The following is a 23,054-nucleotide window of genomic DNA, read 5'->3' as shown; positions in this document are numbered from 1 at the left end:
GTGATGCTCTACGACATTCAAAGGCTCCTGGGCCTCTTGTTCTTTGTAAGCCACTGGTGGTCCCAAGAATTTTCAGGGTTTCCCCCTCATAGGTCCACAACCTGGCTGTCACGCTACGCAAATTCAGTGTCTGAATCTCTTCTCGTATGTAATCAACATCTGCTCCCCCTACAGTAACTGATGCCCCGTTATCGACTTCTATCGTCAAAGGTCTTCCATTCACTTGCAGAATTATTTCGATTGGGGCTGTCTAATTTACATTGAAGACATTCAGACGATACATTTCATGCTCCACCTCAGAGCTCTTCTCCACTTCAGTTCCATGGTGTGGTTGATTGCTGCTGCTGTTGCTGTTTTTTATTGCATTGGTGCCTCACGCAGCAATGTGCTCTGGATATGGCCTCTTTGGTTGCAATGAAAGCAGACAATTTTGTGACAATAGCAAGCTTCCTGGGGTTGACCTCCCCCACATCGATAGCAATCCACTTTAGTTTTGGGCTGACACTCCATTTTGTTCCCAGTCCTCTGACCTTGATCCGGTCCAGAGGACTGTGCCTGGCTTTCTACCCGACCTGTTGATCCCGCTGTGCGCATCGTGGATTTTCTGCCCCACAACTGATTCATTTCCCCTTCTGGCACGCTTTGGAGTTTGGATGCGCCTTTTTCTATGCACTCTATTGTCTGAGCTACCTCGATCGCTTTGTCTAACCTGATTTTAGTTTCAACCAGGAGTTTTTTTTGGCTGCTGAAGTTGTTAATTCCGCACACTAGATGGTCATGCAACATATCGCTGAGCGCTGCACCAAACTCAAAATGCTCGGCCATTAGGCAGCACCTGGCTGTAATGGTGGGGATGGACCCTTCTGGGCCCCCAACAGCTGAGATGCCAAGGTGGTGGCTTGAGACAATAAACTGGAGACTTCCTGTAACAATGAAGGGGGTTTATTAAAAGGAAGCAAAGACAACTATATACAGGCACAGACCAGGGCCCCACACTTTCTCGCTATTGGTCAGGGTTCAAACGCGTCTGCACAATTGGTTCTCAACTTGTCACATGGAACACAAAGCCCACCCCCTTAAAGGGACCACGCTACTGCAGTTTCCATGTGGCCAAGTTTAAATAAATCAACCCACAACATGTTTGTACAATCCCTTGTGAGTGATCAGTGCCTTAATTTCATTATATAAATGCAACACTCCTGTGTCACAGTGGGTTGTGTCCCTGCCTCTGAGCCCGAAACCCCAGGTTCAAATCCCACCCTAGGGCTAGATGTCCAAGGGAGGTTTGCTCACAACACAGACAAACAGGCAGTGCATCAAGCTGCAAATCTCTGTCAATGGTAAGTGGTAAAAGCGGAAGTGATTCTTGGTCAGCTATGTACTTGAAAGAAAATTGGGAGTCTCTACCATGAGTATTCATAGCTCTGGAATACAGCATACATTCAATAGTACATTGTTTCCAAGGCAACTTGAATTCCTTGGCCTAGGATGGTGAGCCAGTTGGCTGCATGGCTGAGGTGGATCAGATTGGTGCCAACGACACAGGTTTTGATCTCCGTTCCAGTTGGGATGGAGTTCAGAGCTTCCTCCCCCTACCCGTTATGGGGTTTGTGGGTGTTACGGGTAAAACCTGCCCTTGGACCGAGAACCCAGTCGAAGGCGGTTTATATTATCTTAAACAATGGTGTCAGAGTCCCTCTTTCTTGTCTCCTTCCAAGCTGTGGGAACCGACCTGCGTTTCAATCAAGACTTCAGTTGTCTTAATTTAATCTCACTTATTTTTCATTGCCCTTAACAAGTTGTCAAGGCCAATTAGGAAGCCATAATTGACAGCCTCATTTAAGAAATAACAGGCTGTCATTTCTGCCTGAAATAATCACAACGCCCGCATATTTGGGAAAACTATGCATTTGACGCCTCTTAAGCTTGTTACCAGGGAGACAGTAATGAGAAATTTCATGACATATTAAAAACAATATAGGTGCAGGGTGTGCAGGTGCCTTTTTTAATGTCTGTGCATTATGTTTAATTTAAATAGACAGCGAGCAGAACGGAACAAAGTGGAATTATTTCATATTTTCTATACCTGAGCTTTAGTGAGGTGAGACCGTCGTGACCTCTGAGCCTCCAATTGGTGGGGTAACTAATCAATAGGGTACCGTAGGCATCCATGCTGTAGCCAAGGGGATAGTAACAATGCATTTACACATTTGATGGTGAGTTGTGCTACTTGTATTGGCAACCATGCTGACGAATGTGATATAAAATAGTTACTTTAGAGATATTAGTTACTGTAATGTAGAGGTAGGCCAGTCTAATTCTGGTGAGTTCACAGACAAAGGATTTCAGACCGCATGGAAAAGCAGGAAGAGGTGTGTCCACCAAAGCAGGAGAAAAGGATGCTGAGTAATAGGGGCCAGAGGAAGGGATTGGAAGTGAGCCAATCAGAATAGATCAAACAGGTCAGGAGGGATAAAGGATGACCTATGGGCGTCGAGTATGTGAAACTTGATACCATTTGAATTGATTTGCAGAGATCCCTTTGTCTCTTTGTTCATTCGCTTTCCTGGATGTAGGAGACTGGATGTGTCCTATGTTTCTGTGAGAGGAATTAAGCTTGCAAGCTAAATAAAATAACTAATGCTGTACCTGCAAATCCATCTCGACTTTTATTGAGGCCAGACTGACGGGTAAAGAAACTTGGGATTCAACATTTGGTGCCGAAAACCCGGGATTTCTCAAGACGGTTCTGACCAACTGCGAAATCAGAATTAGACTGATTATGAACAGGAGGATGGGGAAAGAGGGCCCACAATGCAGAACTGGAAAATGACCATGCATTGATTTTTCCCCTCTTCTTATCGTCTGATTAGTCTGGTCACTCGCGGTTGGTACAGAAAGATCGTCTCGACGAAATCAAAGGTCAGTCTGGGGATTAGCAATTTAATTGATGGGATTTCATATTGTTAATTAGGCTTGGGTTAGGTTATGGAGTTGATGGGACATTTGAAATTGAAAATGGTTCAACTCCATGTGTGAGTCCTGATTCGGCTTGGGTTAGGTTATGGAGTTGATGCGACATTTGAAATTAAAGATGGTTCAACTCTATGTGTGAGTGTTTTAAATATATAGTTGATTAAGCTAAAATTGTACCCTTGGACTGTGGTGGCGAAGGGCGCAGTTCTGAGGACTAGTTGAGATTGTGGGGAATGCTGCATATTGGTTGAAGCAGAAGTCTCTCAAAGGGTTAACAGCAGCAGCCAAAGTTAAAGACGACAGACTGTGCTTCTCACTCAGGCCTTCAGATAACAGCAGCAGCCTGTAGTGTAATCGGATACCTTTCCTTTGAGTCAGTGAACTCCAGCAAAGTTACGTTTTGAATTAATTAAAGGAAACCAGTGGGTTTCTCCACCTCTTTGATAAAAGTTATTATTTTCGAAAGCAATTGATTGAAATTGCCAGAATCTTAAGTTTTACTTACTTGAAATAATGTTTATCTAATTTTATCTGGAGATTAATAGAAACTTAAAGAAGATCACGGACACCATTTTTAAAAGTGTAAATCTGGAGATGATAGTTGACTTTGCCAACATTTTTGTGAACGTAAAAAAAAAGCTTGTTAAAAGAAAAATTGTTAAGATAAAGAATTAATTAAGTTGTAAATGTTATACAAGTTTGTGTTAAGCAAATCGTAAATTTAGTTCTGAGTTGAGATCAGAGCTAAGCTTGCAAGTTGCAGTAATTCAATTTGAATTTTCAAACATTTTTAAGTTTAAAAAAAAAACACTGTTAGAACCTTTTCAATCGCTTTGCCAAGAAAAAAAACGCGCAAGTAGAGACAGGAAAGGCACGGGTCAAACAAAAGATGAGCTACGTAGTTCAATGGCTGGCCTTGAATTGACAGAAAATGATAAATTCAATAATTTAGAAAATGTTCACTAAAAGTTCCGACTGCACCTGTAGCATTGTCTGCACTAATTCCAGAACCACCAGAGTATAATAATTGATATCCAGTCACTGCTCCCAGATTCCAATTATGCCAGTAACTCAAGCCCTTTTGGGTGATAGTATGGGTCCTGATTTACCATCTTCACGATCAGTAGAGAAAGAGGAGCTCTGTTTCGCAAGCCCAGTTAGCTCTAGGACCAGATCTCGGACAGCGAGAGAAGGGCTTGATCCTCACCAGAAACAATTAAGTATACCACCTAAGTCCCTCCAAACTAAGGAGAAACCGCAAGGTTTGTAGAACAAAGGAAGCTGCAACAGATGATTTTGAAGAGAAAGAACTCCCTCTAGTGACAGGGAGAGATGTCGAAGAACCAGAGGAAATAGCTAGAGTGCCCCCTGGTGAGATTCGGAGACAGTTGCCGATTAGGAAGATACCAAACCCACCCAAAGGGACCCTCAGCTCCTTTTTATGGCCCACCGTATGCATCAACAGCGTTACAACCGCCGCTCCCTCTGAGGGGCCATTGATCTACTGGGAGAAGAGGACGGGGCAGATATAGAGGGAGCAATGCATGTTTTCATTGCGGCCGTGCAGATCACTGGCAACAGGAAAGCCCCTTTAAAAGACAGGCAGGGAAGGAGATTATCCGACCCAAAGGAGGGGGTACCCACCAAGGGGAGGACAGACGAGATACACTGACTGACTTCTCCCAGGCAAACCCTTTCCCAACACAGGATTGACTAGCTAATTTAGTCATAAGGACTCTCCAATCGGACAGGGAACCTATTATCTCTCTGCAGATAGGAGATCAACATCACTCATTTGTAATCAACACTGGAGCAGCCATGTCTTCTGTGCAATCAGAACTTCGACTACCACTATCCGACCACACGCAGCAATTGTCGGGGTTCTAAGGACAGGTGTGTGAGTATCCTATTTCTGAACCTGTGACAGTCACTTACGAGAATAAGTCTGCAGATCATCAGTTTGTAGTGACTACTGGTTTGGACTGTAACTTGTTGGCCCGAGATTTACTGTGTATCTTCCAGCTACAGCTAGAGTGCGGAGATGAGGGGGTAACGGTTAAATCATGGAGGATGAGACAACAGTGCTATATTTCTATCACCCCCCAGTGGTGGATGTTAGACATTGAACATTCACTGCATCACGTTACCCTGGCCTATGACAGAACTGGACAAAACAGGGAGTTGGAGGACAAATACCGGCCATTAATTGGGACCGAATGGCCAGTCAAGGTTACAGCCACAGTCATGGGAAAAGAAGGTACAGCCGATTTTGTTACAATATCACCACATTTATGGCCACAGTCAGCTTCGGTAAGCCCTCATATTACACGTCAGGTCCACGACCAGTACCATGCCAGGGATATGGGGCGAATGGTAAGGAGGGCAGTGGATCATTCGGATCCAACAGAGTACGCACTTCAAGTCATGCTGGACAGCACTACCATAAGATATTTTGAGGTCCCTGAAACAATTAACACTCAACTGCAGCATCACTGGGGACATGATGTGTTGGAATATGTCAATCCACAGGTCTGGGCGGAATACCCATCACAAGTGGGAAAGACAAATGTTACACCTATAAAGGTAATGATTAAGGATCATGTAAAGCTACCTTCCATTCGGCAATACCCCCTGAAATCCCAAGCTGCTCCGTCAATAGACAAATTAATTCAAGAGCTGTTGCAACAGGGTATTTTGGTCCCTTGCCAATCAGAATGTAACACCCCCATACTTGCTGTGCCTAAACCAGCCAAACCAGACCAGTACCGATTAGTACAGGATTTACGTTCAATAAATGCCATCGCATAGCCGTTACATGCTCTCACCCTCCAACAGGATATTACGGTGTATAGCTCCCACTCGGTCATCGCACTACTGAGGCAACTGCAGACTCAGCATCTTACCGCAGCTCGTCAGAATAGGTATGAGGTATACCTTTTGAACAATCCACGTCTGACATTTAACCACTGTACCACTATCAATCCAGCCTGTTTTCTTAGTGGTCCCCCTGTCCATGAAGACGTACCTGGCCACGACTGTTTAGCCTTGATTCAGGAAACTACCACAATAAGGGGCGATTTGAGTGACATTTTGTCAGAACAACCTGACATGATTATGTGTGGTCAAATATCCCACCGGGGTTTAGTTAATGACCTACTGCAGGCCCTCCTTATGCCCGCGCAGATTTCCGTTATTAAATGCGCTGCCCACACAAATGGTAAGACCCCAGTTGACGTTGGTAATGAACGAGCAGATTGTGCAGCGCGGACAGCCGCGCAAATTCAGCAAGTGATGGTGCCTAAAATGTTAAGTCAGACTAAACGATCTACAATAAATATGTCTGCTTCTGACAAGTCAATGCCAACCATCCAAGACGTCATAAGGTTACAGGAGGACGCTCCTGAGAGTGATAAACAAATGTGGAAACGGTTAGGTTGTACATATGATTCTGTTTCCTCTTTATGGACCACGCCAGCACACCAGACTTGGATGTCTGATGTACTGGCTTTATGGGTCATTGAATGTGTACACTTTGCAACTCATTGTGGGGCTCGAGGGACTAGTGATTTGTTGCTGGACACTTGGTGGCACCCTAAAATGCAGGGGTTGGTCCAGAGTATCAGTAATCGGTGTTTGATTTGTCAGCAATATAACACCGGAAAAGGTATCCCTTGTGGGATGGGGCAAACCCCGTTGCCCAGTGGTCCCTTTGAGACGCTCCAAGTGGATTACATTGAGTTGGAAGGGTGTCAATGTTATAAATATGTTTTGGTCATTGTGGATGAGTTCAGCAGATGGGTTGAGGCGTATCCGACTACCGATAATAAAGCTGCTACTGGGGTTAAAGTTCTGATGCGGGAAATCATTCCCCGGTACAGTAGACCAGCTCAGTTGAGTTCTGATAACGGGCCTCATTTTCTTGGACAGATTAACCTGCCTCCCTTCTCCAGTGCTATTTTACAGGTGTGGAGCATGATGGGGTGGCTACGCACCGTCTGTGTGATATTTGGCCTCACCTCGCTTGGAGTGTTATTGGCGATGGACATGGAAAAGGGGAATATTATCTATGTTTGTAACCCCAACCAATCTACAAGGATACATCACCTATGCAAAGGTGATGTTCTTCGCTGCCCCCATATACGAGGACATGGTATCGACTCATGGAAGGTCGTCAAAGTTAAGGAGAATGCAGGAGTCATGAAGCAATTGCACCGGTCCCGGCGATGGGAAGGGAACATTATATGGACATTGCCTTGTTTTTGGAATACATGTAAATTTGATTTTGGATGTGTTAAGATTGGTGCAATAAAGGTAACACCAGGCCGTCAGGAGAGGGTAGGAAGAGGCTATGAGAAAGAGAGGGGGACTAGAGAGAGGACGGGGCGTGTGAGAAGGGAAGTCCGGCTAGAACGTAGGTTACCGGGAGATACACTTCAGTTAGTTAAAGGCCAAACTGAGGAAAACCTGGGTAGTATGAATCTCTTCTACCAGAATCTCTTCTACCAGATTTACCACCGCTTGTATGGCCACGGACGGGTTGTCTGCTACCCGAACCCCGCAGCGGTGTCTAGGTTATTTTCTGTTTCACCGCTTTGGGGCACTCCCCAAACGGTGGTTCATTGTCAGCATTCCGAGCCACTGCCCGAGCAAGTCACTCTTCCTTACGATCCGGGTTCAGCACCACCGGCTATTTGCCTTCCCCTTCCTCGGGATAATTCCCATTCACAGTATGATAGGCTGCAACGGTGGAGGGTGTACATACCTAGCCACTTCACTCCCAATAGGGATTCCCGGTCGTAAGAGAATTGTTTCCGCAGTGAAGGATACGGCTGTTTGCTGGTAGAGGTGGAAACGAATATAACATGTCATTTCCCCACCTGTATGGACAGGAGGTGCCATATCACCCAGGCGTCTGGCCAATGCGTTTGTTACAACACCACTTGCGTTCCATTGAACGCCGGCCTCCAGCTCCTTTGTGGCTGGGCGAATGTCTCTCATATCACTGTCGGGACTAGGGCTTTCCGCATTGCTAGGCGGCCCGAATGGGCATTTCAAAGCTGGATAAACTGGGCTACTGGGGGATCCTTACGCAACCGATATACTGATTGTGATGCTAGCCTGCACACGGAGCAAGGATACTACTTTTTATTTAATGGCACAGCGACAAATGTTTTGTCACCCCCATTTCCCCGCCAAATTGCTATAGGGACTCTAGTCCCTACCACAGTCCCCTGCCCTTCGGCGTGGAAGCTGCATAATCAGTTAGCACGCCGGGCAGTCTCTGCTGAATTTTGCGAGAACTGGAAAAAACCTCAGGTTCTCGCACCCAACCGGGGCCACTCAGCCGGATGGGGGATTCTGAGCGTCTTGACACTGGGAGGTGTGGGGGGTTCCTTGGCTGTCAGCGATAGGAATTATTTTATTTGCGGCCTTACCATCTTGGGAAATGAAACCTTGGGAGCCTCGGGGCAATAACTAAGGAATTGTCTCAGCTACGGTTGTTTGCAATGCAGAACCGGTATGCTCTTGACTATCTTCTGGCCCGTGAGGGTGGGGTATGCGCCATAGTGCAGGGCAAGTGTATCATGGGAGTTCAGGACTTGACCGCTAACATCACTAAATTTATGGATCACATACGGGATCACCTGGACGGAATGCAGGATCCTGGCTCTTCGGGTAACTGGGGATTTGGGGGTTGGAAGGACTGGTTGATAAATATGGCCATGTATTTAGTGGTGGCTATCGGCTGCATCTTTGTGGGCCTGGCCATCCTTAAATGTGTGATGGGTAGAATGCGGGGTGCACTGGATCAGATCAACGCCCCTAAAAACTTAACTGTTAAAATCCATGAGGGTGCAGCAGATGAGGGGGGGGGGGCTAAGTCAGGAATTGGAAATGCAGCAACAGATCTTTTTAGATGAGGGACCGTAGCTATGGATTGGATAATTCGGTTATCATGGAATGATAAAAGGAGGGAATGACGAATGTGATATAAAATAGTTACTTTAGCGATATTAGTTACTGTAATGTAGAGGTAGGCCAGTCTAATTCTGGTGAGTTCACAGACAAAGGATTTCAGACCGCATGGAAAAGCAGGAAGAGGTGTGTCCACCAAAGCAGGAGAAAAGGATGCTGAGTAATAGGGGCCAGAGGAAGGGATTGGAAGTGAGCCAATCAGGATAGATCAAACAGGTCAGGAGGGATAAAGGATGACCTATGGGCGTTGAGTATGTGAAACTTGATACCATTTGAATTGATTTGCAGAGATCCCTTTGTCTCTTTGTTCATTCGCTTTCCTGGATGTAGGAGACTGGATGTGTCCTATGTTTCTGTGATTAAAGGGTATGTACGCCCTCCACCGTTGCAGCCTATCATACTGTGAATTAAGCTTGCAAGCTAAATAAAATAACTAATGCTGTACCTGCAAATCCATCTCGACTTTTATTGAGGCCAGACTGACGGGTAAAGAAACTTGGGATTCAACAATGCCTTCAACTGTCTGGGCCTCAAGCTGTGGAATTCCTTCACTAAATCTTTTAACCCTTTGACCTCTCTCTCTCTCCCCCCCCCCCTTTCAGCCTACCTATTTCAACAAGCTTTTAGTCATTTGTCCTTATATCAGCTCACGTGTTTTGCTGACATTTTTTCCTTCCCCGTGTGCAAAATACTATGGACAGGGGAAGTCTGAAATAAAAACAGTTAGTGCTAAAAAAAAATACTCAGCAGGCCTGGCAGCAGCTGTAGAGAGAGAAAAACACAGAGTTTTGAGCCTGTGACCCATCGCTGGTCAGTGCCTTCTGTTTTTATGTCAATTTCTTTTTGTCGGACTATGTTCCTTGAGCTGTTGAAAGTGATATACAAGTGGAATTTGTTGTTGTGAGGAGCACTTGGTGTTTCTACCTTAGATGGGATTAAAACTTATTAATTGTCGAATGACTATTTAGCAACACCTGGGGGAGGGGGGGGGTGTGGGAGGGGGTAAGAAATACCTTTTTTGTATTGAGGCAGGCATGAGGCGACATCCAGCACTGGAAGCCCAGCTCATCCATTGTCGCAGTCTCAGTTACCTGAATCAGGTGAGTTCTCAGGACCCCAGGGCAGCTGTAGATGATTAATCAGCCAGCCTGGGCCCTATCCAACTCACATTCATGGAGCTACTGTAACCAATTTCCACAGACACGGTTTGAGAAAGGAACTTGTTCAAATATTGAAGGGGAATTTCCATCAGGACTCAACCATCTGCTCAAACTGTGATGGAGAGACAATGGCGTCATGAAGGATGGGACAAGTATCATTTTTTGTCATTTTGTTTGCAGGGATTCTGTGTTTCTTTCTCCTAAGTTAGAGTGGGCAGTGCTGAGTGGGGGTGAAGGGCGGGGGTGGGGGGGGTGGGGGGGGGGGGCGTCTTGGTGGTGGGGGTGGAGATCTTCCAAAATGCCACCATGGGAAATCACCCCCTTGAGTTTTAGTAGCTGAATGTATTTCTGCAAAAATAAATTGCTTCTGAAGCAGCAGGTGGTTAAAAGCTCAAAGATCCAGGCCTCTGTTCCTCATAATCTACAAACAATAAGTAATTAATAAACACTTCACACTCACACCCACCGTGTTGACATGTTTATCAGTAAAACTGAAACACAGGTGCCTCACCGGCAGTCTAGCTTTATAGTAGAAAATGTATCTGAGGCAGAAAAGCCTCCAGCAAGTCTGGCTCAAACTGCAAAGATGACCCAATGATATTGGGTGACGAGTGTGTGCATTATTTCCATGCTACTCCACAAAGGTAAGCCACCTTGATCAAACTGAGTGAATTTTACCATGACAGCGCTCTTTCTGTTCACCTTATGGGCAAGCGAGCATGGCTTACTTATTCAAAGCATGCTTTGTCTCAAATTCGAGCGTTAACTTGTCCTGCCTCTGACGAGAGTGAGGTAGATGTGCAAAAGACATAGATTCCCCCTTCAGGTGACAAGGCGGTTTATTGTTCTACACCTGAGTCACACTATCGTCCAAGTGAACTTAGGCATGCAGGGAGCAACATTAATAAAACTAAAACACACAGACCATTGAGGAAAATGGCTGAGGTTACTTGAGATATCCATAACAGACCTGAATACTTAGAACCTTTCCCTGCGGCTGAGATCCTTTCTTCTGCTCCTCTTCTGGCCTTGCATCATAACAGTTTTGACCTGATGAGGATCCACGACTGCTCCACTTGCGGGAGAGTCTAGGGCCAGAGGGAATAATCCCAGAGTATGGAATCACCCATTTAAGACAGAGATGAGGAGGCATTTCTTCTCTCAGAGGGTAGTGAGTCTGTGGAATTCTTCACTGCAGAGGTCGGGTCGTTAAGAAGGTTGATGACTGAGATAGGCAGATTTTTAATCCGTAAGGGAATCAAGGGTTATGGGGATAAGGCAGGAAAGTGGAGTTGAAGATTATATCCGATCAGTCATGACCTCATTGAATGGTGCAGTAGACTCGATGGGCCAAATGGCCTACTTCTACTCATACGTCTTATGGTCTTATGGACACTTCCCCCTCATTCATCTCTCAAAATAGCAGCCCTATAGCAGCTGCTATGCGGTTTGAGCTGAGGGGTAGCTATTGGGAATAGAGCTGTGCTCAGTAGACACTTGACTGGGTGTTCGAAATGGGAAAGTACTGAATTCCCCCGTGTTAATGGTAGTTTCCAAGTTAACGTTTCATCAGGATGCTGATGTTGAAAAAGGAAGCATGCGCTGATATTTTCTCTCACTCTTTCTGTCATCACTTGGTAATGAGTTCCAACTGAAGCACAGACACCTTATTTCATATTATGATCAGATTCAACACTGCCCAGCATGGCAGTGTGTGTGTGGTAAACACCACTGGTCACATACTACATGTATTACGGTACTGCCACTGTACTACAGTTAACACAGTAAATCCCAGCCTGCTGGCTCCTCCCAGCAGGCGCTGTATAAAAGTGTGTGCTCTCCTGCGCTGCTTTCATTCTTGTTCCAGCTGCAGGAGGCTCAACATCGAGTGCAATAAAGCCTCAATAGTTTCACCATTTCATCTCGTGGTCATTGATGGTACATCAGTGTGCTGCACAATTCAACACCTGAATCAAATCTTTTCGGAGGTTGAAAGCTATGCAGTGTACGTGCATTGAAAATTACACAGAATAGCTTTGATTAACACACCCAATCCGAGGAGAACGGTTTCACTTTTAAAAGATTTGCAACTTCTTCAATACTGCCGACTTATCCTTGCAGCAAGGATTCCTGGGCACTCATGGTGACATTTCATTGCTGGATCACCTGCTCCTTCCTCACACTCAGCACTAAGCAGCAGCAGCTTTAACAATGCGGAGGATTCTCAAAAGGTACATTTTTGCAGCTCTGTAAATAAACGTAGCAACAGTATTCTGCAGTTTGGCTGTTAGCTTGTGTACATGGAGGTGTTCAAAAGGGTGTGAATCTAAAGAAATGACTCAACACTGAATAGCAAAAGCTACAATGTAACTTTGCAAAGTTATTTTTTGTTCATTCATAAGGTGTTGGCGTTGCTGGCAAGGACAGTATTTAGTGCCCATTACTGATTGTCCTTGAGAAAGTGGTGATGAGCCATCTTCTTGAATGGCTGCAGTCCAGGTGCTGCAGAGACATCCACAGTGTGCCATTAGGAAGGGAGTTCCGGCACTTTGTCCCAATGGTAGTGAAGGACCGGCGACGAATTTCCAAGTCATGGTGGTATGTGAGGGCGTCAAATGCCTGCTGTCTTGTTTTTCCAGGTGATAGAGGAGACTGATTCGGAAGGCACTTTTGACGAAGATGTAGTGAGTTGCTGAAGCGCATCTCGTAGACCAGGACGTATGGGTGGCGGGGGGAGTGAATGCTTAAACTGGTGGATGGGTTGCCATTACACATATAGCTTTTTCCTGGGTAGTATTGACCTTGCTGAGTAGTGTTGGATCTGTATTTATCTTTGCAAATGGAGCATACGGCACAGTGGTTAGCACTGCTGCCTCACAGCGCTAGGGACTTGGGTTCAATTCCGGCCTTGGGTGACTGTCTGTATGGAGTTTGAACATTGTCACTGTGTCTGCATGGGTTTCCTCTGGGTGCCCTGATTTCCTCCCACAGTGCAAAGATGTGCAGGTTAGGTGGATTGGCCATGATCAATTACCCCTTAGGGTGGGGTTGCAGGAATAGGGCAGGGGATTGTGCCTAGGTTGGGTGACCTTTCAAAGGGTCGCTGCAGACTTGATGGGCTGAATGGCCTCCTTCTGCACTGTAGGGATTCTATGAGTCTATTTCATTTCACTCTTGACTTGTACCTTGTAGATGGCTGAAAGGCTATCGAAACTCGCTCCAGAATTCCCAACCTCTGATGGCCACAGTATTTGAAAAGATGGTCCAGTTAGTTTTCTGGCTAATGGTAACCATCAGAATGTCGATCAGGAACAATTTAGTAATGAAAATGCTGTTGAATGTGAAGGGGATATGGTTAACGTTTCTCTTGTTCGAGATGGTCATGGCTGACATTTGAGTGGTGTAAATGTTGTCACTTATCCTGAATGTTGTCCAAGTCTTGCTGTACACGGGCACAGGCTTTTTTATCATCTGTGGAATTGCAAATAATACTGGGTACTATGTGACCATCAGCAAACGTCCCCACTCTGACCTTATGGTGGAAAGTTGTTGATGAAGCAGCTGAAGATGGTTTTGCCAAGGACACTACCCTGCAGAACACCTGCAGCGATCTCCTGGGACTGAGATGATTGGCCTCCAACAACCACAACCGGTTTCCTTTGCGCTCGGTATTACACCAACAAGTGGAGAATTTTCCCCATGATTCTCACTGACTTCAATTTTGCTAGGGCTTTTGGATGCCACACTCAGTCAATGCTGGGTTGAGGACGGTACGGTAACACAGTGGTTAGCACTGTTGCTTCACAGCGCCAGGGTCCCAGGTTTGATTCCTGGCTTGGGTCACTGTCTGTGAGGAATCTGCACGTTCTCCCTGTGTCTGCGTGGATTTCCTCTGGGTGCTCCGGTTTCCTCCCACAAATCCCGAAAGACGTGCTTGTTAGGTGAATTGGATGTTCTGAATTCTCCCTCTGTGTACCCAAACAGGCGCCGGAATGTGGTGACTAAGGGTTTTTCACAATAACTTAATTGCAGTGTTAATGTAAGCCTACTTATTATTATTATTATTCTACTGCCTTGATATCAAATGCCAGTCACTTGAGCCTCACCTCTGGAATTGATCTCTTTTGTCCGTGTTTGCACCAAAAACGTAATAAGGTCTGTAACTGAGTGGTCCTGGCAAAACGCAGGGCGTACACTGGTGAGCAGGTTATTGGTGAGCAAGTACTACTTGATCCTATCTGGCTGCATCACAGCCTGCTATGGCAACTGCTCAGCCCAAGACCGTAAGAAACTTCAGAGAGTCGTGAACACAGCCCAGTCCATCACGCAAACCTGCCTCCCATCCTTTAACTCTGTCTGCACCTCCCGCTGCCTTGGGAGAGCAGGCAGCATAATCAAAGACCCCTCCCACCTGGGGTATTCACTCTTCCAACTTCTTCCATCGGGCAGGAGATACAAAAGTCGGAGTACACGCACCAACAGATTGAAAAACAGCTTCTTCCCCGCTGTTACCAGACTCCCGGATAACCCTCTTATGGACTGATCTGATCTCTTCACACATCTTCTCTACTGACTAGTACTACACGCCTGTATGCTTCACCTGTGTCTTTGTATTTACATTGTGCATTTATGTATGCCCTATGGTTTTTTCCATATATGGAATGATCTGTTTGGATTTTACGCAGAACAATACTTTTCACTATACCTCGGTACACGTGACAATAAAACAAATCCAAATTCAATAATACTGTCAACTACACTTTCCATCACTTTGCTGTTGATTGAGAATAGACTGACTGCAGTAATTGGCTAGATTGGATTTGTTCTGCATTTTATGGATAGGACATAGCCAATTTTCACATTGTTGGGTAGCTGTCAGTACTATAACTCTACTGGAATATTGTGGCTAGTGGAAGAACTAGAACCAGAGTTTAAGTCTTCCATACTGCAACTGGGGTGTTGTTTGGACCTTTCCAGAGAACTCCAGAGGTGAGGTCAGAGTATTTGGCCTTTGGCATCAAGGAGGCACTTGACCAATTTGTAACATAAAGCAGCCCTGGCAAGGCTGAAGTCAATGGGAATCAGAGGGGGAAAGCTCTCCGCTGTTTGAGTCATACCTGGCACGAAGGAAGGTGGTTGTGGTTGTTGAGGGTCAAACACTTCAGTCTCAGGAGATCATTGCAGGAGTTCCTCAGGGTAGTATTCGAAGCTCAAAAATCTTCAGCTGATTCAGCAACTTCCTTACAACGTAAGGTCGAAGTGGGTATACTCATCGATTGTTGCACAGTATTCAATACCATTTGCAACTCCTCAGATAATAAAATGATCCTGTGTTATATTCAGTGCCTTCAGCAATTTCTTGATATCATGTGGAATGAATTGAACTGGTTGTAGGCTTGCATTTTGGGATGGTAGCGAGCTCAGGAGACGATCGAGATAGATTGTCCATTCAATATTTCTGGCTGATGATTGTTGCAAATGCTTGAGTCTTGTCCTTTGCACTGATGTGCTGGTCTCCCACGTCACTTATAGTGAGAATGTTTATGGAACCCCCTACTCCAGTGAGTTGCTTAATTGTTCACCACCATTTGTAGACCGCAAAGCCTCGATCTGATCTATGAGTGGTGGGATTATTTAGCTCTCTCCAGTCGATAGCATGCTGCTTCTGCTGTTCAGCATGCATGTAGCCCTGTGTTGTAACTTCATGAGGAGTGGCATTTCGTGTTCAGGTGTTGCTTCTGGCATACTCCTCTACACACCATATTGAACCAGGGTTGGACCGCTGGCTTGATGGTAATGGTAGAATGAGGGATATAATCGGCCTTGTGGTAACGGATTGTGGTTGAATACAATTTACTGCAGATGACGCATAGCATCTCATGGATGTCCAGGTTGGTGCTATCAGATCTGTGCTGAATCTATTACATTTATCACATTGGTTCTGATACCCAGCTGCTCAGTGTGAAGACAAAAATCTTATCCCCGCCAGTACTGGGCAGTGCACACTCTGACCAATGCTGCCTTGGAAAGTCGGAGCTGACTCAGGTAACTTGGTAAGTGTGGAGGCTCGAGACATACACTGAAGGCTTCCAGTAGTAAACAAAAGGGTTTATTGATGAAAGGCAAAGGCAGTTAAGTAACAGGCACAGATCACGACACAACAGAACACTTTGGTCCAGTCTGCCTGGGGTCCTGCTCCCAGGGAAAACTCCACATCGGCCGGGATTTGTGCGCTCCCATGTGATTGGTCCTGAGCCGGTCACGTGGTCCATGGAATCTGCTCCTTGAAAGGGGCCATGCTATTACACACCTCCCTCCCCTTAAGTCTCTTATAACACTATACCAAGCTAAATACAAAAGTTACAATGATTAACAGAGGTAACAGTCGAAAGAGAGTCCATCAAACAGTCAATCCGTCCGGAACCTCTGTAGCCCTGCCCCAGGTGCAGCACTCTTTTGGCAAACCGGGTGGTCAACAGTCGACGCCACCTCAGGAGGCACGACTTCAATGATAGGCGAACTGGCCTCACCAGCCTTGACAGTAGCAGCTAGTTGAACAGAAATGGGAATCCCTGTTCCCCTTGGTTGGAGTCACAGGAGTTTTGATGGTGCTAGCTGGACTTCATCGAATTTACAGTGCAGAAGGAGGCCATTCAGCCCATCAAGTCTGCACCGGCCCTTGGAAAGAGCACCCCTACTTAAGCCCACGCCTCCACCCTATCCCCGTAACCCAGTAACCCCATCCACATTTTTTGGACATTAATGGCAATTTATCATGGCCAATCTACCTAACCTGCACGTCTTTGGACTGTGGGAGAAAACCGGAGCATCGGAGGAAACCCACGTGCACACAGGGAGAACGTGCAGACTCCACACAGACAGTGACCCAAGCCGGGAATCGAACCTGGGATCCTGGAGCTGGGAAGCAACTGTGCTAACTACTGTGCTACGGTGCTGCCCTGACTTGTTGCCCCCCCCAGCTCCTCAAGTGCCTGACATGCTTTCTGATGGCCTTCCCATGAACGTTGACCACATAAGATACCAGGCCTCAATCTGTCCTTCTCAACAAGGCAAACTTGAAGCACAATTAGGGAACAAAGCCAGGCCTCGCACCCGAAATAACCTACCCTCCCTCTGCTGTGACCACTGACTCTCCTGGGAGGCCTGACATGCCTCCACCCTCCCCACCAAATTTGGAAATACAAGATCCAATCTCAACTGATGGCCCATGAACAGTTCAGCTGGCGTAACCCCCGTGGTTGAATGAGGGGAGAATGGGCAAACTCCAGACAGTCACCCAAGGTCAGAATCAGACCCAGGCCCCTGGCATTGTAAGGCAGCAGTGCTACCACTGTGCCACCATGCCTCCCACCGACAATCATGTACTTTTCTGTTTGGTCTCCAGAGTTATACCAACAGGTGTGCATACGTAATCATGTACACGTGTAGGTGGGCATGCAAACATGTGCAAAGAGCACAGGCACACAAATACAGTGACAATACTTTTCGAATTCAGGAGTAGACATATCCCTGGCACCGGAAACCTGTCACATTTCATTGTAATAACCAGCAACAGAAATGGAACAGAATGTCACCTTTAGTGTGCAGTAATAAGATACACATGCATATCTAGTGAGTGGAAAAAATTAGTAGTTGCAGGGTAAAGTAAGTACTTTCAAACCAGTTGGATGAATATTATCATTCAAACTGTGAGGTTACTTCTATTGAAGATATAAGGGTTAATGGGATTTGAACATCATAAGGAGCTCAGTGGTTGAAGGATATGTTGCAATCTGTCCACTATACAGTCTCATCATTTTCCTGACTCTATAGCAGCTGGTGACATTAATTGCCCACCATCCCCCAAACCTAACTACTCCAGTCCAGCTGTATAGAATTGTAGGCAGAGGATTTACAGATAAGGACAGTCTCTGATGGATGTTCCCTCTAATCTGTGGACCGACACAGCTACACGGAGCTTCCCATGCAGGCGAAACACAAGTTAGCCCCTTAAACTTACGGCACTGTGGCTCCAATGCACAGAAAAAGTTAAAGGCCCCACACACTGCTGGGCGGAAGAAAAAGAGTAGCCAGTAAGGACCTTTGTCCCTGACAACTATTCAATTGTAATTCAACCTATTAAAATACTTTCTCTGCAGTCACTCTGTGTACTTATGTAGGAAGGTGGCAGTGTAAATCTACCACGTGACTCTGTACCTCGAGGAATTGGGAGATAGTTGTGTTAGTAGATAGTTGTACTTGCAGTAGCTCTGTGAAAATCTATCAGTCTGAGTAGTTTGTAATATATTTCCAATCGCTATCTTTAGCACGCATTTATTTTATAATAAAACACTTTAACTAGTCAAGAATTAAACGTTCTTCTGTGCATCATTCCTACCGGTCAAGCACCAGAATGTAACAATTTAATCCATGTACTGAATGCACTAAAACAAAATGGGTCCCAAACTTCCTTTTGAATTTGGAATCAACATTGAACAGAATCGCACCGTAAAAGTCGTACAAAACTGAGCATTGTAGCCACCTGAGTTGGCCACTTCCCGACTTAAAATGGAGAACCGCAAAGGCCGAAGGGAAATTCAGCCAACACAGACAAAAACTAGCAGGTGCAAGTTTACTGTGTATTAGATTCTGCAGAAAGCCAGACAGCATCGATACAAGCAGCCATCTGCATAGTAATGTAGCAGCCATCTACACAGTAATGAACGATCCCCGGGAACAATCAAAACATTTTGAGGTAAACAAGGCCAAGCCAGACTTCTCGGTGCCAGCAGGAGCCAACACAAAAGAGGTCAACGGACACTTAAAGACCGCCCAACGATCAGGGAACAGCTCCAGTATTGGAGAAATCGAACCAGGGGTCCGCCCGAAGGGCGGGAAGCCCCTGGGGACTATAAAGTAAAGCCCCCAAGTTCAAATCATTCTTCTTGACAGGGTCACTCAGCAACGCGAAGCAACCCCTGAGAGTGAACTGTCCAGCGGCCTCCAAGAAAGTAAGTCTCAAGTAAACGCTCGCTACGAGATAGGCGCTCCTAGCTACCAGTCCATACCAGCTTTGAATCCCGCAGACTCAGAACCTGAACGAAAGGCCATTTGTTCCCCTGACCTGGTGGGCCAGTCTGAAGCTAAGTATAGGCCTGTTAGTTATAGAAATAGCCTGGAAAGTAGAGTTTATGCATGAGTAGCGATTTACTGTGTATAATAAATGTGTATTGATCTGAATCTTACTAATTGGTGTGGGGAGTTATTGATCATTACTTGAACTTGAACCTCGTGGCAGTAGCATAAAGATACCTGGCGACTCCAGAGCAAACGTTAGAAAACAGAGCCAATTGAACCAACCAAAAGGTAGCAACATATTACTGGCGACATCCTGACTGGACCCGATCTAGAAGTGGCTTAACCATTCTGGGAGAACCCAAAATTTGATTTAGAAATCCAATTGGGAACAGAAAAACCACAAGTGTTCAAGCAGTTCGGACCAATCCTCATAATTCGGAAGTGTGTTAATGCATGCGTAACTAACAGGGCGATAAGGTAAACAGATAGATTTTTTTGTTGCTACAAAACTGTCGGGAGTTTGTATTCCGGAAAATAGCGAAAGCCATACCCGTAATTACAGCACCGCCTTAATACGCCTTGTTTCAAATTTCAAGAGAAGCATTCAGATAAGAAAGATGGCAATGCAGGCAATGCAATGCCTCATGAACCCCGAAGAATTTGTGGTCGCAGCGACCAGCAGCAGTAGAGTAGGACAGTGTCCCGTTTGGGAAGAGGAAATCAGAAAGCACCTCAAAGGGAAAGGATGGCCCCTTTGGAGCGAATTCTGTGAAAATGAGGAAACAGGTCCCGGGAGTAGAGGACATACTTGGTGGGAGAACCTGAGCGAGATTCACAAGAAGAGCTTAGGAAAAACTCACTAGCCGATGGCAATCGTGTCTTGTTTGGCACAATTGCGAGGCATAGAGGAGGTCGTTAGGATGCTCCGAAAAAAGATAGAAGGCATACATTGAATGAGCAAGGTCGATGTCAGTGAGGTAGAGAAAGAGAATGTAGAATTAAGGAAGAAGTTAGCAGAAAAGGACGGAGATGTGGATGATGCCAAGCGGGCACACCAGTCTTGTCTGGCGCACCTAAGCAGCTTCCAATCCCAGTACGAAAAGCCCTATCAGGACACGCAACGTGCAGTCCTGGTACGAGAGGAAACAGAGAAGCAGGTAGAGGCATTGCAGAGGCAGCGTAGTGACCTGAAGGCAGCGTTAAGAGCACTCCATGCTGCCACCACGGATAAAGACAAAGCTCATTAGACCACGCAAAGTGCCGGAAGCAGATTACAGAACTGCAATCTCTGCTTTCAATTCAAAAAGGATTCCAGGAAACCTTCAGATCACAGTTAGATGAGGAAGATGGCCCTGATTGGGAAGAATTGAGTGAGACAGCGCAGAGATATGTTCACGGAACATGTGCGCAGGGAAAGCCCCAGAAGAGAAAAGCGCCCCAACCCCCCACAGAGCAGATAGTTCAAGCTCCAATGAACCCAGTCACCACCCACCGCACAGCCACATCGGACACACGGAATTTCTGTACACCACCCCCTTAACAGTGACCCAATTACGGGACACGTGCGATAAAATCAAACCGTTCCTCCCCACCTACCATGTACGGCCTGGGTGAGCGAGAGCAAGTAAAGCTCACAGTTTTGAGTTTAGACCCTTCGGTCGTAGCAGCCCTTCCCAACCCACATAATGTAGAAGGAGGCACCCTTGCAGGAATGCATACCGCGATCCTAGACCCGATCGGGTATAACAGGGGTGACCCCGTAGAAGGCCTCAATAAGTGCAGGCAAAAGAAAACCGAGCACCCCACAGCGTTTGCTGGACGCCTGTGGATCCATTTCGCAGCAGTTTTCGGAGACTTAGAGCGCCTATTTGTCCCCAGACAACATGGCCAAATGGACCCGCACCCTTATCTCCCGTGCCACAGAAACAGGAAAAAAAGTTTGTGCCAATTATGATCCCTCAGGGGAGGCTCATAATGAGAAATGGGTTGTAAAAAGATTGTCCCGCACCTGGGAGCAATCTGTTCAAAACAAACCCACGAATAAAAATCCCGAAGAACAGCAGGCAGAAGCAGACATACACACAGTTAAGGCACACCAGAACCCCGCATGGGTAAATGAAGGTAAGAACAGCCCCCCCCCCCCCCAAAAGTCACAGGAGTGTTACAACTGTGGACAGTTGGGACACTTTGCAAGAGAATGCAATGCCCCACAAAAGCAACAGAGAGCCCAGCAGACAGGCACTCTAAATAAAACCAGGACAAAGCCAATGCATAGCGTTAGCACCTGTTCAGATCAGACGGACCTGAACGGAACGGACTGACGGTGTTCGGGCTCCCCCAGTTGGGTCTGCGGCACCCTTTGGGATAGGTCCGGCCAACCGGTAGTTGCAGCAAAGATACGGGGACAGGCCATCGAATTTCTCTGGGACACAGGAGGGACCCGCACCATGTTTCAAAAGGACACGTGGCCCACTACAGCCACCATCACCCTTAGCGGCTTTACAGGCCACTCACAGCAGGGACACATCACCGCCCCTGTACCCATTCAAATCGGCAACATCACCACCAAGCACCCCATAGTCTTAGTCGATCTACCCCACACAGCAGAACACATTTAGGCATAGGTTTTATGAATTCCCACAACCTATCCTTTGATCCAGTCAACCAATGTGTCTGGAGAATGGCAAAATCTGCAAGAGCCCCCGCAACGCTCACCATAGGAGAATATGCAAACAGGATTAGTGCAGTAGGCAAATTTTGGTTTGACCCGACCACGATTAGCACGGACAAGCAGGTTAGGGCAGTTTTACAAAAGAACAGGACAGCATTCGCGACCCACAAGCACGACTGTGGCTGGATGACTGGTTCCATTCAAATCACAGGACCTGACCCTAGACTCCAAAAACAGTACAGATTTCCCCAAGAGGCAGAGGGAGAAATCGCAAAAGTTATCGACAGCTTCTTAGAGCAGGGCGTACTCAGATCAGTAGCCTCCACTAATAATGCCCCAATTTGGCCAGTGAGAAAGCCCGATGGGTCATGGCGACTGACCATCGATTACCGGGAACTCAACAAAGTCACCCCCGCAGCAGCCCCCACGGTAGCCACAAGTCCTGAGACCATGCTCAAACAGGGGCTCAACTCACAATACTTTATGGTTTTGGATGTCAGTAATGGATTCTGGTCCATTCCATTGGCAAAAGCGTGCCAGTACAAATTTGCCTTCACTTTTAAAAATCAGCAGTACAAGTGGACATGCCTGCCACAACTCCCCCTCCATTTTCCACCGACAGTTGGCAAATGGTTTGTCAAAATTTTCTCGCCCCAAATGTCTGGTCCAGTATATGGACGACCTATTACTGCAGACAGGCACCAAGGCAGAGTACATTGAGCTTCTGGCCGAACTCCTGGAACTCCTACAGAAAATTGGCTGTAAAGTAAACCCCAAAAAGGCCCAGATTTTGGAAAACAAGGTGATATATTTGGGTACAATTATCACACATGGTAAACACGAGATCGAGCACAAAAGGAGTGACTTGATTGCCAAATTGCCCCTTCCCCAGAACGTTTCAGCCCTCCAGTCATTTTTAGGACTGGTTGGCTATTGCCGAAACCACATTGACAGTTTTGCCAGCAAGGCAGCACCCCTCTCAGACCTCCTAAAGAAAGGAGCCCCTTGGGAATGGCTTCCGCAGCATACGGATGCTGTGGGCTCATTGAAAAGAGCATTCATAGCAGCCCCCGCACTACAAGTTCCAGACCCACTTTCCCCCCATGCGATAGAGGTAGCAAGCACAGACCGCCCCTTTCGGCCCTGCTACTCCAGGAACGGCACGAATAGCTAAGGCCCGTGGCTTACGCCTG

This window comes from Scyliorhinus torazame, chromosome 18 (genome assembly GCF_047496885.1).
Source record: "Scyliorhinus torazame isolate Kashiwa2021f chromosome 18, sScyTor2.1, whole genome shotgun sequence".
NCBI lineage: Eukaryota > Metazoa > Chordata > Chondrichthyes > Carcharhiniformes > Scyliorhinidae > Scyliorhinus > Scyliorhinus torazame.
The sequence above is the reverse complement of the archived record's forward strand: the minus strand, read 5'-3'. Positions refer to the sequence as shown.